Source organism: Hevea brasiliensis, chromosome 2 (assembly GCF_030052815.1).
Source record: "Hevea brasiliensis isolate MT/VB/25A 57/8 chromosome 2, ASM3005281v1, whole genome shotgun sequence".
Lineage (NCBI taxonomy): Eukaryota > Viridiplantae > Streptophyta > Magnoliopsida > Malpighiales > Euphorbiaceae > Hevea > Hevea brasiliensis.
In genome coordinates this window covers 101,638,156-101,643,959 of record NC_079494.1, presented here as the reverse complement: position 1 = coordinate 101,643,959, position 5,804 = coordinate 101,638,156, and positions in this window count along the sequence as shown.

The window sequence follows — 5,804 nt, the reverse complement described above, 5'->3', positions numbered from 1 at the left end:
ATGAGAGGAGGACATGAGGAGACAACACCCACAGCTGTTCAGAGATTAATACCGGGTAAAATTTCGAGACGAAATTTATTTAAGGGGGGGAGAATTGTAACACCCTCATTTGTATAGCTTGGTATATTTCACTATTCCGGTGACCGATGTCAGTCCGGACAATTAAGGGGATTAGAACCACACTTAAGACAACTAGATAAGCCTTAAACCCAAATAATTAGTAATGTCCAATTAGTTAAGTATAAACAAGAAAAACAGAACATAAGAAGTTAAACGAGCCGAGAGTCACAGCAATGGGTGACCTTCTCGGGAAGGACTGCGAAGTCATTTTAAACTCAAATTTCGAACCGTAAAAAGTGATGCTGCGGCCCTTAGGACCATTATAAACACAGTGGAAAAGAGAAAATCACAAAAAAGTACTGTTAAGTCAGTCAAATAATTAGGTCAGGGAGCCGGAAGAAATATTAAATTATTTGCAAATCGGGTTGAACCGGCGAGGGGCAATTTGGTCAATTGACCACGAGTGACTCGACCTAATCACAAATAAAATCGGAGAAAAAAAATTTTTGGAATCGAGAATTAAATTAAAGAACTAATAGAAAAATAAATAGAAAAAAAAGAAGAAAATGAAAAAGTTAAAAAAGTGATGACATCATGCATGATATCATGCATGATGCCATAAAAATAATAATTAATATATTTAATTAATTGGAATTTTTGGTCTTCCTAAGACATAAAAGAAAAGAAAAAAATAAATAAAGTCATCTTCTTCTTCAAAAAAAACGTGACCTATCTCTTTCCTCCCTTCCTCACTAAAAATCACCATTAAAGCTCATCTTTGAGCTTGAAGACTACAAAATCCCACCATAGAAAATTGTCTTACCATGGTTAAAGTTTGTTTGGGCAACTAGAAAAGAAGATTCAAGGGAAAGAAAGAAGGAGAAAATTAAGAAAAGGGAGATTGAAAATTTTGCATTCAAGGTTAGTAGCTAAACTTGGAAATTATAGTTTAATTTAAGTATTTATAGCATGAAGAACATGGAAATATGCTTAAAATGAAAAGAAATTAATTATTGGAGGACTAGATGGAAATTCTGGCAACTAGGGTTTGTGATGAAAAGCATGTGTTTTGATTGAATTTAATATGTTAGGCAAGCTTATGTGAATGTGGTAGTGAGATTGAAATGTTTAGATTTAGTTAAATGCAAAGAAATTGTGAACTAGGGTTTTGGACTTAGGGTTTAGAGACAAAAATGGGAGAAGTAGTAAATGATGTCTTTGACCTAATGTGAAGTGAGAAATGGTCATTTGTGACCTAATTAAGTGTGTTAGAAGTGTTTGAATCAAAGCCAAATTCGGATGGAGTATGGTCATGCTGCTAGCAGCATGAACAAATTTCCTTTGAGGGACCAAAAATGAAATTTTACAAGTCCAATTAGTATGGGACCAATTGGGGATGAAAATAGACACTAAATGACACAATTTTCATTTAGGAAGCATGCCCAAAAAGTGACCAAAACCTAGTGAACAAATTGACCAAAGTTGAAAAATCACAGTCTGCCTCTGTACAAACTGACCAAATGAACAGTGTTTGTTCATTTGGCTATAACTCGAGCTAGGCAGGTCTAAATGGCCTAAAAGTTTACCAGTGATTAGATGAGATATAGACATAAAACTTTTATGAAGAACACAAATCCAAATTATGCTATTAACCAAGTAATTTGGCCACCCCAAGTTGGTGACCCAAAACTGCCAGCACCAAAAATTACCCAGAATTTTGGGTTGTGTCCAATCCGGCAGCCATGGTTCAAATGGCTATAACTTGAGCTACAAAACTCCAATTGGAGTGATTCAAAAAGGAGAATAAACTTAAGACATTAGGGAACATTTTTTATGAAGGAAGTTTTATCAAATTCCAACAGAAAAGTGACCAATAGAACAGTGCAACCTTAGACTCCAAAACTGAAAATTATCAATTTTGTTTAAAAGACCTAGAATTTGAATAAACAACCAAAACCAACAAATTTAGTGACCAAAATGTGGTATGTAGGTGAAGTTGGAATTCCCATACCTATTAAGCCTTAGAAAGTCAACAATTTGACTCGAATAGTGTAGTGAATAATAACCCGAAACACAAAATTTCAAGAACGTCGAGTTTAGCACGTTAGAGCTAGGTAAAAGTGAAGTTAAATTTATTTTTAGATTTATGCTAAGTTATGGTACTGAAACACTGTAAAATTGTGCGTTTCAGTTGAAAAGAATACCGGGAAAGAACCCGAGGAACCTAGTCAAGGCCAAGAGGCGACTCACTTGAGGTTTGTGCACAACATCACTATACTTTAAAATTCAATGATAAAATGAATGAAATATGCATTTTACTTTTGCTTTGAATTGTTGAAAATTTATTGTGACCTTATTTATGATGTTTTGATTTAAATTGTGAAAGTTGTTATGTATATTTGAAATGACAATGTTTAGCAAATTTTTAAGCTAAGTTTTGAAACCACAGTGTTATGACCATATATTTGAACACTTCACTAGCATGACTAGTGGGGGTAATTAGTTTCGAATTTTGATTCCTTCTCTGGAGAAGTGTTGAGGTGTGCCAGTAGAAGAGGATGTGAATGGATATCCATATATATTGAGCTAGCTAGCCTTGTGATGTGATTTCTCTTTAGCCTCTGGCTATTGAGATTCTATTTGTTTTGAATGGCATGATCTAACTGTGAGTTTTATGAAATATGTTTGATACTTCGAAATGAAATCGTTTGGAATAAAATCTCATAAATTATGTTTTGTGTTTAACTCGCATGCTCAGTTCAAATTTTGAATAAATGTGATTTTATTTCTGCATAAAGATTATTTTAGTATGTTGTGCACCATTGAGTCCTAGTACTCAACGATAGCTTTTATTGCTGTCGCAAATATAGAGACTAGAGGAGCAGCAGACTGAGCTGCTGAGGATTAAGGATCTATCAGCTTGAAGTTATCCGATATAATTTATACCCTGACTGTAAATATTTCTTTTGATGTATGTATTGCACATAAATGTATCGACATGTAAATTTGGTCTTGAGCAGTTTGTACAAAGTTTGTATAAAGTTGTAATAAAATTTAGTTTGAATTTTCATACTATAGATTTTGGTATGATGTACATATATAGTTTGTTGTCTTTAATGAATGGAAATGTTTTATTTTAATTTGAATGAGATTGATAGATATTATTTTACTGATGATTGAATTTTGAAAATTGAGAAATTGTTGAGATTGATTGTGAAATTGAAAGTAGTGGTTGAGAAAATTTTTGGAAGTGCTTTTTTCGGGTATTTGAAGAACTGTTTTCTCAAAATATAAATGGAACTCTGTCAAAATTTTTATAAAATTTGCGGAAAAATAAAATGGGCCAACAATATTAACTAGTTTTAATTCTAATTAAATGTTTTAAATACCTATTAAAAAATGCTCACCACTTGTTAAAAATAAGAAAATTGTTTTAAAATCCCTTGTAGGGTACTTAATGAGTTATCGGTAGGTGAAGTTCGGTAGTTTATTAGGTATTCTATGGGATCATTTTATGCCTTACAGAGGGGTAAGGTGTGACATTGACCATGCAATGTCCGAACTCATTCTAATTCACCCCACTTTTATTATGGTCGATCCCCTACAGACACATCTGAACTCTTCTTCACTCTCTTTATTACTTCCGAACTCTAACTACTACCTATTATTTCATCTGAACTTAAACTAATATTCCTAAACTATTTTGAAATGAGAAGCATGCTTTTAATATAAGATAAAATGATGAGATTGATATTTTATAATATAACAACGACATATCAGTAATATTTACAAAACAGGCATCGATCAATGGTAACATTATTCCCCTAAGAGTTCGGCACGGCCAAATACCTATAGAACTCAGATTCTAGCTTACATAACATTGCAGATGTGAATTTATCTCCTTAAAAAGAAACACGTAGACGTCAAAAGTTTTACTTGCAAAAGGGCTCGCGTAATGATGGGGTGAGTGAGTTCTGGCATATGAAACCCAGAAAGATGGAACCAAAAGACTATCAAGTTGATTTAGAAGTGACAGATTAAGGTACTTTTGTGACAGTAAGCTATCTGATGCTTTATGCTACAATGAGGATTCTTTAGAAAACTAACATTTTTAAAGCCTCCTTCTTATATTCTTTCAACTCTTTTGGGGAAAAAGATGCCCTCCACAGTGGAAATTTTGGTTATTTATAGGGAATGGGCCTTAAAATGAAGGGCCAAGATTCAAGATGAAAAGAAGAAGGGCCTTGATTTAAAAGGACAACATCCGAGAAGGATTAAAGTGACCAAGGATTTAAGGGCAGCGGTCAATCCATGACTTCTCTGCCCTTTCTTTCTTTGATCCAACAGTTGGGAGTCATGCTTTACAAATCAGATTAAGGGTTGGGATTGGGAGGTACCAAATTTGTATTGATCACATTAATCAGAGGGCCTGAGATTTGTCCTTACAAATTAAATCAACGGTGAAGACTAGAGCATACCAAAATGTTTTAAGTGCCTTGAATCAATGGCCCGAATTCATCCTTACAAGTAGGATTAATGGTGAAGATTGAATTGTTCCTCAATCGCTTTAACTAACTCAAATTTGATGGTGAAAATTTAATCTTATAAATCAAAGGCTAACATTCAAAGTGATGTCTCCAAAATTCTCACACAACCCCGACCTTAATTTGACATCCTTCTGATCTGGTAGTTTTCGATCTCTTTGTCAGGTCCCTCTATCTAAACTGATCTTCAGTGATCTGAAGCATCCTCATCCGATCTCTCTAGATCTATCTTATCCCCTTTCACTTTATCTGATCTCTTAAAAACCTGCGGTCTCTCCACTTAACCTTTATTTGAACTCTTTCAATCTGATTTTTGTAGCTACTCAAAAGCCCTCCATTTGATCCCCTTTTATTCGAACTATCCTTATCTAGTCTTTTCCAGAGTGCATTGACTATTGGGAAAACATTAAATATTTCGTTAACTGAGGTATCACTTCTGGTCTCATGAGCATTAAATGCCTAGGGATATATATATAGGGGAAAGGAAGCTGTCATTCTCACATTCTACATTTCTGCTCTCTCTTTTCTCTCTCAAATCTCTAGTGAGTTTTCCTCCAAGTTCTTGATCTCTGATGACATTTTCTTCAAAGGTATAATGTTTGATCTTTTTCCATCGCATATTTTCATTCTTCAACTGAAAATGAGTGGCACCGATAGTCAGAGAGCAGAGAGCCCGCCATCAGTACATGTTTCATGAACCTCTGAAGAGGGTGAAAAGGTCTGACCAAATAGGCGACTTGGAATAGTGATCCATCCGATTTCTAATCAGCTTGCTGGACCGAGTCAAAGGACAAGCTTTGAACCCAAGAAAAGAAGCTCTCCTTGTGGATGAGGCGGCATCAATTCTTAATCTCTGTGAACTGGCACAGATAGGTCAAGGTACAACCTTCCGGCCAAAGCTTTCAAGCTCATTAGATGTCACGGCAATCTCCGAGCTTATCACTTTTTAGAAGAGGGAGATCAGATTATGGTTTACGAAGAGCAGTTCGAAGCCAGGCTGCGATTTCCCTTGGATCCATTTTATAAGGATGTCTTGAGATACAATTCAGTTTGCATGGCTCAACTGCATTCGAACTCATGGCAAAAGCTAGTGCCCTTCTGAGATTTATGTCGGGCTAAAGGTCTGGAACCCATAGTGAAAGTCTTTACCAAACTACATCGGCTCTCCTAATGAAAGAATGATGAATATTGGTTCTTTCA